A 12,694-nucleotide genomic window follows, 5' to 3' on the forward strand; every position below is an offset into this window, starting at 1 on the left:
CACACAGTCTCAGTGGGGTACACCAGTCAGCTCATTTTACTCTCTGTGGGTCAGAGGGCGCCCAGCTGAGCCTGACTCTGGGCTGGGGCTGGAATCAGGTCTGCTCCATGAGTTTCCATCGTCCCCAGACCAGCAGGACACCAGGGTATGTTCTTTCCTTGGGGTGGCGAGCCTTTGCATCTGCCCCACTGGCCAAAGCCAGTTCAATGGGCAAACCTGAAGTCAAGGTGGGGGGAAGTCACCTTGCCCCCCCTGAGGCCACGGCAGAGACGTGGACTTGTCTCACACCACAGGGAAGAGAAGTACCCAGCCCGAAATTCCATCTATCATGCCAGTCAATTTCACCGACATAATCTTGAATAGCCACACGTTTTCTTTAAATTATGGGCCTAGGAAGCAAGGAGAGGGAATAACTCTGTAATGCTCCTCCAACCCTCTAATCACAGATCGGGTGGGACAGACGGGGCACCTGAAGCTCAGGGTGACTCAGCTGCTGGAGCTCTGGGCCCCGAGAGGCAATTCTCCATCCAGACAGCAGATCGGGGCACGGCACTCCTGGGTCCTGTGGGCCGTCACAGGTCATCCCAGACCGTAGGTTAGCCAGGTGTGAATGCATGGGATGTGCACATACACACATATGCATGCACACGCATGGTGTTGTGTAGGTGTGGGCTGAGATTACAGCTCTCCTCGAAGCCGGTACTGATAGGAATAGTAATACAGGCAGCTAACCTTTTGGCACTCTCCCCAAGTTCTGGGCACTGTTTGAGCTCCTACACGGTGAGGCGTGTTGGAGGAAGGCTGAGCACTGACTGCTTTCCACAAAGGGGCCGTGTCCTAACCTCTTCCTTCTCTGTACGACATCAGCTGCTCTCTTCTCTCCTCTGTCATTCAATAAGGACGGAGCAGGCAAGAGAGGATGCTGTCAAATCCAATTAACTTCGGCTTCAAAAGGCATGGTCTCCGTGTGGTGCCAGCTCGCACCACCGCAAACAGCAGTCAGGCCGCTGTGGCTTTCTAGGGGCAGGTGCGCTGGGAGGGGGGCTGCTGGGCGTATCCAGATGGCCCAGGCAAAAAGCCCCAAGGTTAAGGTCACTCCTGGCTCCTCTTGGCAGTGTGGGGGGAGCGGGGAGGAATGGGGGGTGTGCAGTTCACTGTGTGGGGTCTCAGGCTGCCCAGCCTCCCACCCCCAGCACCCCCAGAGCCTCCAGATCCCCTCCCCTTTGTTGGCATCAAACTCTCTCCTCTCTGTAAGTCAGTGCCTGCATCTCCCAGCCTCCAAGGGAGGCTGTTCCCAGGTTTGCAGAATGGGTCCCTGGCCCCGTGCTGGCAGCCAAAACCCATCGTAGACAAGCTGGGAGGAGGTCGTTTGGCCGCAGGCAGATGTTCTGTTCTCAAGTGGAGACGGGGGACGCGGGGCCTCGGTGTGTGCAGATGGGTGGGAGTGGAGACGGAACCTGCGGGGCTGGAAGCAAGATCAATACAGATGGTGTCAGTCAAACGCAATGTCAGCGGCAGATGGTTTTGATGAAGTACAGTGTAAACCTTCCCTGGCCCACGAGTGTTTTGGGGGTGCTTTCGGATGCCTCCCACCCCTCTCTGCTGCTCCTCCCCTACTTTGTAATTGTTTCTTCTGGAACCCAATCCCTGCCATCCCCCTGGACTTCAGCCCAGCCTGCATATGCTCCTCCTGACGCCCAGTTCTCATGATTCCCGGAGGTCCCCGACCTCTCGGAGCATCCCTCCCCAGGGGAGCATCCCTCCTCTGGGGAGGCTTCTCCTTGGAGCTCCTCCATCACCATCAGAACCTTCCCACATCCACCATCTCGCCGTGAGATCCCCTCACTCCTTCCACTGAGATCTCCCCTCCACCTGTCAGAGTTTAAAACACACCCGCAGATCCTTTGACACTACAGCCACCAAGAGGATGGGTCTGTCCTCCTTCCCTTAAATCTGGGCCGACGTGTGACTGTTCCCCGCCAAGTAACAGTAGGTCAGAAGAGGCCAGACAACTTCTGCTAGGGTCTTTTGGGACACTCACCTTTGGCTCCCTGAGCTACCAGGTAAGGATTTCAAGTACCAGGATGTGGGGAAGCTCATGTCACATGAAGAGGCTATGAGCACGTGCCCCTGCAGAGCCCAGCTGAGGTCCCAGCCCATAGCCGGCCTCATCCACCAGACAGGTGACGACGACCCTCCAGCCATTGCACCTTCCTCACTGAAACCCCCGATCGTGGAGCAGAGACCGGTCATTCCTGCCGTGCCGTGTCTAAGTGCCCACAGAGTCTCTGAGCATAATAAAATGGTTGATTTCAGCCATTAAGTGTTGGAGTGGTTTGTCACACAGCAATAGTAAGTGGGCCTGTTAGTAACTGCCGTTCTTACTAAAACACACCACTCATCTTCGCATCTCTCCAAAGGTTGGCCCAGACATGAACTGCAGCATCTCAAACCACTCCCCGTAGTTGCTGGGAACAGGAGACCATGGAAAGGGGAGGTGGAAGAGAAGGATTGTCATAAGATTGCCAGAGGAAATATAGGATGCTGAGTTAAATTTGAATTCCAGATAAACAATGATAAATTTTAGAATAAGTATAGCCCATGCAATAGTTGGGCTATACGTACACCGAATTATTTGCCATTTATTTGAAATCCAAATTGTACTGGGTATCCTTGTTTTTATTTGTATAATCTGGAAACTCTAAAAAGTAGAGGCCAAAAGCCCTGAACACTCTTCCCAATGTCCTGATGCTTAGAGAGGTCATGTTCCTTCCACCGTGGGCAGCAGGGACTCTGGGGTCTGTGGTCAGCAAGGATTCCCAAGACCTCAGGAAGCTATCTGCAGGGGCCCAGCTGATGGCTGCGGCCAGAGGAGGAAGCTGGCTCTGCCCAAATGTTGAATTCCATGTTCAAGGTGAGGATGTATATTCATTCTCTCTGGAACCAAGGAGAGAGAAGGCCGTCTGGATGCTTCTCATCCCAGCCAGGTGCACCTGTCTTCTGGTACCCAGATTGTCCCTGGCTCTTGCCTGACAAAGCAGGGTGGGAAAGCTTCTCTGCTCCTTTTCCCAACCAGCCATCCCTTTCTTCCATCATTTGGGTTCATTATCCAGTAATGAAAACCAGCTCATTCTCAATCTGCCACCGTGTCTCCTACTAAATAATAGTGGCTGGAAAAGTCTCCAGTCTTTCTCTCAATCCACAGTTCTCTTGTTTTACATCTCCATCCCAGCTCATTAGCCAGAGCGACAGTAATGAGTGGGTCCATCCCTTCCTTTTCTCTGCCTTCCACACTGCCCGGGCCCTGATTCCAGGGGAGAGAGCCAGTGAAGAGAGCTTGGCCAGGCACCCTGGTCAGCCCCGTGGTAAGTAGCACAAATGGGGGCCTAGGCTGTTCATTCATTCATTCATTCAACAAATATTTATTGAGTATCCAGTACAGGCCAGGTGCAATTGTAGTAGCTGGGACCGAGAAGTACCTTGGAAAGTCAAATGACAAAAAAGACAAAAGAAAAGTTATAAAAGAAATGGAGCCACCTGTCCTGATCCGAAGGGGAAATATCTGAGGAGGGCTGGAGATGGGTGGAAAGGGTTCCCAAAACACGCATCATTTGTAACCCCTATTACAAAATAGGTATTACCAGCTCCATCACTGTTTCCTTTTTTCCCAACAGATTTTGAAAAAAAGGATCAGGGTTTGGGGTAAAATACAGCCTGGTGGGTGAGTGCAAATGTGCATATCTAGCCCGTGCTTTTCCTCATCCTCTCACTGTGTTAGTTATCAAAAGTTGTGTAACAAATCACCCCAAGTTGCTGTGTTATCTTGAGGTGTGGGCTGGGCTTCAGTCAGCTGAAGATTGTCTGAGGTTCCATGTTCAAAACGGCTTGTTCAGATGGTTGTTGGAAGCTTCGGTTCCTTGCTGGCTGCATGCAGGAGGGCTCAGCACCTCTCTATGTGGGCCTCTCCATAAGGATGCTGGTGACATGGCAGCTGGTTTCCCACAGTCCTCAGTGTCTTTGGTAACCTCATCTCAGAAATGACACACCATCGCTTCTGCCATATTCTCTTGGTCATAGAGACCAACCCTGGCACAATCTGGGAGGAGAAGACACACAGATGTGAACCAGGAGGAAGGGTCATTGGGGTCATGCTAGAGGCTAGCTACCACACTTACCTTTCCCTGTTTCAAACCTCATCTAATATTATGTCTTTGATCCACATTTAATAACTATTCATTGCACCTCTGCTATGTGCTGGCAGTGTTCCAGCTTCTGGGGATTTGTCGGTGACCAAAACAGACCCAAACACCAGATTGGGCCTGTGCTTCTGTGTAAGGCTGGATAAATGGCCAATTCAATGGGAGGGGATGCCTGGGGGACAGTCTCTGAATGTGCGTCCTGACTCTGTATGTGTGTGTGTGCGCACACTTTCAAGAGAATGTAATCTCTTTCCTCTGTCATAGTTATCACTCTGCAATGCTCAGATGGGCTGCTCTAGTGGAAATCATTTCCAGAGCTCCCTTTTGGAAGGACCTTGAACAAGAAGTCCAGGCAGATTCCTTCAAACGTTTTCAAAGGTAGCACAGCTGCGTCATTGGGCCAGATTGTTTAGGTGGGGAGGGTCAGTGAATCACCATTTGGAACCTTCTCTAGTGCAAATGAATTTAGAATTCTGCCACCAGCAACCACCCTTACCTTCACACCACACACACACACACACACACACACACATACACACACATATACACACACACAGCTAAAGTAATGGCTATTAGACTATGAAATATATCTCATGAACTAACTCTAAAGTCTGTTTGAAAAAGTGAATTTCAAAATAAGATGTTTTGAATGATGGCTACATCCCTGGAATAAAAGCACAACCTCCCAGAGGGACAATTTGAGTGAGATGCCCTCATTCTGATGGAGGAATTCTGGAATGTTCTTTCCAAAAACTTTTGTTGCTTTTTACTCAGACCTTATGATTCCCACCGTTGGAGATTATAAAAGTCTATCTCTAGTTTTTCTTTCTTTTTTTTGGTGTTGTACCTGGTTTTCCTGGGTTTTGTTGGGAGGGGATTTTTCAGGTTAAGAACAGAGGGGGAAGGACTGGTCGTCCTCACATAATCACCACCACCTTTCTGGAAGGCACCACATTTTGGAAGCTCTGGCTCAGGTGTCCATGAAGGCCTGCTGTCCTGACCTTCCTTCTGGCCTCAGAGTACAGCTGTCCCTGATGCATTTCTTTTACTGTCTTTTTTGGGGAGAAGCAGATGGAAACACACAGACGTGTCTGAATCACTCCCTGGCATGTTGCCAATATCCTCCTCCTCCTCCCCTTTTCCTATCATGTCACTTAGGAACGTCTCTCTAGTTTGGTAAACAATCACTGTGTTTGATCCGCGTTCAGTCTGCCCTTTTTTCTTGCCAGTACAAATAATTTGGCAACATAAACACTGTCATTGGTGATCGTTCGCAAGCTCCTTTCCATCAAGTATGCTTTATTTATTTCTTTTTTCAAAAAATAAAAATAGAAAAAGGGGAAAGAAACTCTGGAGGATATCTGAGTGGGCTATGGTTCTTCTGTCTGTAGAATTTCAGGAGATTTGATAAAAAAAAAACTTCTGACAGTGGCAAACTAAGGCTGCTTTTAAGTGAGGGCTCATCAGATGGAGAGAAGATTCAGGGCCGGAGTCTCGGGAAGGAAGGGGTTGCCCTCTCCCCACATTATCTTTTTGCCACGTGCAGAGCCCGCTTAGCCGGGCACCCTGGAGTGACGTTGAAATGGAGCCAATCCCTCACCATCTGGCCCTGATTGTAAACATGTGTATACAAAGCGAGTGTCACTTCAGCTAATTCACGAGGGCCTGGCTGCTTTGCCAGTTGCTGCAGCTGTACCCGGGGATGGGGGGGGGTGGCAGAGCAGGGGCCCCGGAGGACAGTGGGGTGCACAAGCGGGTGGCCTTTCTTCCAGCAGGAAGTGCGGGCGGCTGGCGGGAGGCTAGACTGCAAGGCTTCAGGCATCCAGCCTGGGCATCATGGGCCCACGTTTTCTTAGAGCCTTACCTGGCTTCTTACCTGGGTCTCTGGCCATCATTACTCAGGTTTAATCATGCTCCTTGCGGACTGTAGATACCCTAAAGGCAGGCCGTGCTACTCTCCTTTCTCGTATCAAGAGACTTGAACTTGAGACATTAACATTGAGTTAAAATAAATCCCTACCAGCAGTCTTTTCTTCATGTCAGTTCCACAGTGCTTCTGCTCTTTCTGCATAGATTTCCACTCTTTCTGCCTTTGCTGGGCAGAGAGATGAGCTGAATCCCCATACCTCCGTGGTGGAGGAAGCTCTGAATGAGTGAGTTCTCTTTGAGCTGGGAGCTTGGAGATCTTGGCTTTGTCTCACAATCTCCCTGGGCCTCACTTTGATCATCTTTGCAATGAGATCATTATCCCCACACCTTTACACGCACCCTCATTGGCCTCCCTGTCTGGGTCCCTGCCTGAAGATGGGAGGGATGGTTCATACCAATAAGTACTGCTGAGTGCTGGGTCCAATTAAGAGTGACAGCCACGAAGGCGAGCACACTCAGAAGTCACCACCTTTGGTCTCCTTTGAAGCTGGGGCCCCTGGCCCTGCCCCCGGAGTCTCTCTTGGAAAGTTTGTTTTTTTTTTGTTTTTTTTTTTGCGGTACGCGGGCCTCTCACTGCTGTGGCCTCTCCCGTTGCGGAGCACAGGTTCCGGACGTGCAGGCTCAGTGGCCATGGCTCATGGGCCCAGCCGCTCCGCGGCATGTTGGATCTTCCCGGACCGGGGCACGAACCCGTGTCCCCTGCATCGGCAGGTGGGCTCTCAACCACTGCGCCACCAGGGAGGCCGTCTCTTGGAAAGTTTTGATGCAGCTTCACCTGGTGGGTGCAGCTCTTGCTCTGTTGCAGGAAACAAAGAGCCGCTCCAAGGAGCAGGCTTCCCCAGAGGCCACGTGCAGAGTCTGGGTGGACTGGCTCCTCCCAGGCCCTCCCTTCTCCCTGCATTCAATCTGGCTTCAGAGGAGCGAGTTTTCCCTGCCCTGCACCCCACGCACCCTCAACTCTGCCCAAAGGAGCGAGAGAGACTTTCCTCAAGCCCTCCCTCCCGTTGCTCCTCAAAAACATAAACAGAATTCATTTTTGACACGTGTGAAAAAAAATGTACTTTTCCAAATAGCCTTAGGGGCAAGAAAGGGAGAAAGCTAATTATCTCCTGGATTTTCTTCCAGTCCGGACAGCATGCCAGTAGGGATGGGAGAGCAGAAATCAGCAGGTCACCTGCACCTTGGGGTGCAGGGAGGCTGCCCTGCTGGCATTTGGGGAAACGACAGAGCCTGTGCTTCGTGTCCCCCGAGCTGGCATCCTGAGCCCCTCCCACCAGGCAATCTCACAGGTGTGACTCCACCAAGGTCATTTCCACAGCATCGCTGCCCCTGGGGAGCTAGTGCCACAGCGAGGCCCCTGAAATGGGGCCACTTGGGAGACAAGGTCCTTCTTGTCCTCCCAGAGCCCATGAGGCTGAGGGCTGTGAGGAGGGAAGCTCAGAGGAGACCAAGTTGTGATTCCCAGGAAAAGGGACAAGCAGGGGGATCCAGCAACCCGACAGCCCAAACCTAAAGACTCGAAATGAGACAATTCTACTGTGTGACCCCCTCCCTGCGACAGACACCTAATTAAAGCTGGACAGAAACAGGCAAGGAAGCCACTTCATTTAGACGCTATTTGCCTTGCTAATTTAGGTGCCCGTGAATGTGTGTGTGTGTGTGTGTGTGTGTGTGTGTGTGTGTGTGTGTTTTCCTGTTGGGTGAGTGTTTATAAAATCTTAATTAGGTGTGTGTATTGGAACAGAGATGGAAATCCGTCTTTTTTTTTTTCCTATAATGGTCTTACTTCCCCGGGGGACATTAAAGCTCCATACACAGTATTCTCTGAGCAAGGAAAGTAGTAATGGCCTTTGACGGTGGGTTTCGGGAGAGGAGGGATAAGGTATCTCTGATTCAATCACAGATGAATGCACAATTACTTACTTTTTTTTTTTTTTAAATCAAAACCTCAAAATTGGACTCAAAGCAGCTATATATAACCTGTCAGGGGAAGCTGGCATTTCAATATTAATCACATACTGGATAAATTTTTAACGACTTCTAAGGTGACCAATGAGCAGGAGGAATGCGCCTGGCATGCACACAGTGGGTGCCTAGGATTTGTGGGAAGGAATTGAATGAGCAGTGGGCTGGGAGTCTGGGACGCTCCCACGACACCTCTTCTCTTCTTTTCCTGTCTCTGCCCAGTGTGGCTGAGTCTCACTCCTGGAACTAAGGTCCGATGCCATTCCCCTTGGGTGCAATTAAGGGGAGCGTGGCTGGGGAACATCAAAAGGGGCAAGGTTGCAGGGGAGAGGACGAGCAAGCAGGAAGCTTGGCTTGGCTTCGATGACAACCTTGGGGCAATCAGACCATCATTCCACAGAGGTGGTGCCTTGAAAGCGAGCCGACCACGTGAACGGTGTCCGGGGGCTCGCTCTCATTCAGGGAGTGGGTCCAGGATGCAAGGACCAGGTACAGCAACCCTGGAGCCACATCTTGTCAACTCTGTCTTTCTCAGGGCTAGAGGCTAGGCCATTTGTGGTTTTGATAACCTCTCTAGATCCTCCCTATGGGCCCCCAGCACACGCAGCCTGTGCTAGAGGCTGAGATCTTCCGAACAGGGTTGAGGAATAAGGTCCTCGTGACAAGGGAACGGTGTTGCTTTTTGATGAGCCAAGCGAGGCATTCCCGGACGCAGCCTTCTTCAGCAGCTCTCACGGTTGACTGTGCGTGCACATCCCCTGCGCATCAATGCAGAATCACATTCAGTGCATCTGGGATGGGGCCGGAGATTCTATTCTGCCTTTCTAACCACTTCCCAGGTGAGGCTGGGGCTACTGGTCCAGGGACCACACTTTGAGTAGCCAGGGTCTAGAGCCCAGAGCAGTGATTCTGCATCACCCAGAGGACATGTTAAAATGTGGATTGCTGGTCCCACCCTGGGGTTTCTAATCTAGTAGGTCTGGAGGAGAGCCTGAAAATTTTCATTTCTAACAACTGCCCAGGTGACCGTGATGGAGTTGGGAAATGACCCTTCAAGAGTCATTGGTCTCTGGGACAGAGACTTGCACTGGGAGCTCAGGGTCCAGCAGGGGCAACGAGACAGCAGCAGAAAGCAGGACAGACAACGACGTGAGCTTCCTGGCGAGCACGTACACACCACGTGCTGCAGGTACTAGAGGGAGAGGAAATGAAATCGGGTTTTGAAGAGTCAGTTAAGTGCAGGTAAATGGAGAGGAAAGAGGCGGTCCAGGTGGAGGGAACTTCCTGTCTGAGGCAGAGGAAGTAGAAAAATGCAAGAATGTTCCATATACAGCCACACCCTCCCTCCCAGTGCTTTCTCCCCTCGCTGGGATCACCAAGGGAAGAGCAGCCCTCCCTCTGCCTGGACCAGGGGCTGCTCACCCATGACTGTACATTCTTAGACGCCTGGGGGAGATTTTAATATTACTGATGCCTCAGCCTTTCCCCCAAAGATTCTAAATTACTTGGTCTTGGGTGGGACTTAAGACCAAGGTTTGTTTCTGTTTTGTTGTTGTTTTGTTTGTTTTTTCTAAAATAAAGTTCCTCCAGAGATTCTTACACGCAGACAGCATTGAGAACTACTGGCTTAGACGCAAGTATATTCCCATTTACCCAGCTGCACTTTGTTGGGAGTTAGGCAAAGGATTGCCCCCTCCCTTATTCAACACACGCCTACAGCATCCCCCCCGCCCCCGCAAAAAGCAGGTAGCTGAGCATCTGGTAAACACCTGCCCTGTTCCACCCAGAGCAGGGTGACCTACTTTTTTGCCTGTGGTTTCGCTCACACAGAGGGGCTCTTGAGACAGAGGGGCAGATGGAAAAGTCAGCACGTCTGTGTTGATGCTGCATTTGGGTGTCACCCAAGCGCTTGTTTCTCTGTTAGAGTCCGGATGCGGTATTTAGGTGGTAAACCGCTGCAGCCAGGCACTTGCTGAGGAGATCAAAGCAGCCGGCAGCATCCAGAGATGTCCTGGGCTCTGGCTGCCAAGGGCTGGCAGCTCTGGGCTGAGGCGAGATGAGGCCAGTGTACAGACTGTGTTGGCTTGAGTACAGACCCCAGGTGGAAAGCAGCACACCTGGGACGAACTTGGTTCACTGCAGGGCTTCCTTCGCCTCCAGCACTGGCTCCCCCAGCTACCAGAGGGCATGCTGGGTGCACGCATCTCTGTGCCCAAGCTCCCCTGGGACGTGGACCATGGTGCCATTCACTCTTACGGCTGTCTGTGGGTCTCGTGGCTGAACATCATTGTGAGGGAAGATGGGGCCACAGAAGATGAGGCAATCCTGCCTACAAGGCTCCATCTCAATGGTTCCATCTTGGGGATCAGATACCCGGAAGGAGGCCAGGGGCTTGGGACCCTCTCCTCCCCTTCCTCTCCTCCCCTTTAAGGAAAAGCAAAGAGAGGCTGGGTTCCACCCTTTCTGTGGCTGAGTGAGGGGATTTGGGAGGGACACTGCCCAGCCTTCTGATTTAGAGGGTCTTGGATGTCTCCCTGTGTCCTTGGGCCCCTCTCACACGTCTTCTGGGGCTGGCAGACCGAGGAGGAGAGCCGAGAGAAACCAAGCCTGCAAGATGCTTCCGGCCTTGGACACGAGCCGGAGCACACGTGTCTTTCTGGGAAGCGGCCCCACGCACTGCAAGGCCTCAGCCGCTGCCCTGTGTCGCGAGTGTTTATTAACCTTCCTTCCACACAGCATAGAACATCACGTCTGCCCACCCCAGCTCTCGAAGACCTTCAATTATTTAGCGTGGGCTCCCTCCCCATTTTCAGTAGGCGCTTTTGTTTTTATTTATTTATTTATTTTTGCGGTACGCGGGCCTCTCACTGCTGTGGCCTCTCCCGTTGCGGAGCACAGGCTCCGGACGCGCAGGCTCAGCGGCCATGGCTCACGGGCCCAGCCGCTCCGCGGCATGTGGGATCTTCCCGGACCGGGGCACGAACCCGCGTCCCCTGCATCGGCAGGCGGACTCTCAACCACTGCGCCACCGGGGAAGCCCCGGCGCTTTTATTAACAGCTCCCTGGTTGGATTTCTGAAAGAACAGTTTGTCTCAACTTGACAGGAGGGTTTGAGGGAAGCATGTGAACTGGATACACTTGGGCTCAGGTTTCCGCTCCTTCCTTCCCCTCCCTCCCCCTCCCCCCTCCAACGCAGCTACTTGTTCCCAAGCTTCAAGAGGCTCTGTCCCTCCCTTGAGGACCAAGCCCCCATGTTTGTTCCTGGAAGGTTTGGGATGTTTTTCCAGCCTTCCAGCTACCTGTCTCCCCTCTAGGAGAGGCAGGGAGGAGAAGGCAGGCGCCCAGGGAGGGGCTTTTCTGGGCACACTCAAGCATGCATGGATGGAAAGAGAAGCCAGGAGAGCCCCGTCTCCAGCAGACGAAAGATGCTGTTCCCCCCTCCCATCTTCTCCCTCCCTCCACTTGGTCCACAGAGGGTGTGTGGGGGCTGAGTGTGTGAACCGGCCACTGCAGGAAGTCATCAGGCTGGGCTCAGGAGGGTGGATGGGTTTTTGGCCACGACAGGAATGGTCTGTCTCAGCCCCGCAGACCCAGGGTGCTGAGCAGGACGCCTGCTTACGGCGGCAGCAGGTCCTGAGCCAGGGTGTGGATGGAAGATGGGTCTGCTGCATGCGCAGGGGCTGGAGCAGGGGATGCTGGGGCAGGCAGGTATGCAGTGTCAGGTGCAAGGGGTAAGCTTTAATATCCCTCCCAGCCCGAAAAGCTTGGGCTTCTAAGGTTCTCAGAACAAGACATAATTGACAAGTCCTCCTAGTCTCATCTTTGGAAGCGTCTAAACAGAACTCCTATCGTTTGCCCCTGATTGCAGAGGGAGGGAGCAGCGATGGCGGCATGAACTTAAAGAACTCATCCCAACTGCTTAACCCTCCAGGATCAGGCTCCAGCCCAACTTCATCTCCCCCACCCTCCTCGCCCCCAGCACTGCTGGCCCCGCTCGCCCATCTGCTCAGCTTGCTCACACAGACCCCGTACCAGGATGCCTCTCCTCAGATCTTTTCAAGGGTCAAATCAAACACCATCCCCTCCATGTTGCCTTGATGGCTTCCCTTCCACCTCCTCTCCATCCCCTCCCACCTGCCCAAGCAGGAAGTCATCTCCCTCCTCCGAATTCTTGGAACACTTTCTCTATACTTTGTCAGGGTACACATCAATTTTTCCTTTTTAATTCAAGTTATCTACCTGCGTATCTTATATTACCTCAGAGTTGGCAAGCTCCTTAATGATAGGAGCCATACCTCATCCACCTTTATGGCCACACTGCACCCAGTCCCGCAAATGTTGATTGAATGAGTAGAAACTCAACCTAATGACGTTCTGGGGATGTGTGTCATCCTGAGAAGGTCATTCATCTCTGCTTTGCTATTGAAGTCGGGGGCCCCTCCTGGTCTAGGAGAGGTGGTGAGGTGAGACACAGTCCTCTGAGTTGTCGATCAATTAGCAGGCATTTCCTGTTACACCTCACATTACTGTGGGATGGTGTTAGATGCTGGGGTCTACACACATGGACAGGACTTAGGTGGATGTCACTTGCCACCTCCCAG

Source organism: Delphinapterus leucas, chromosome 19, assembly GCF_059928025.1.
Source record: "Delphinapterus leucas isolate spDelLeu-1000000601 "Yukka" chromosome 19, BTC_Dleu_Yukka2, whole genome shotgun sequence".
In the NCBI taxonomy this organism is placed as follows: Eukaryota; Metazoa; Chordata; class Mammalia; order Artiodactyla; family Monodontidae; genus Delphinapterus; species Delphinapterus leucas.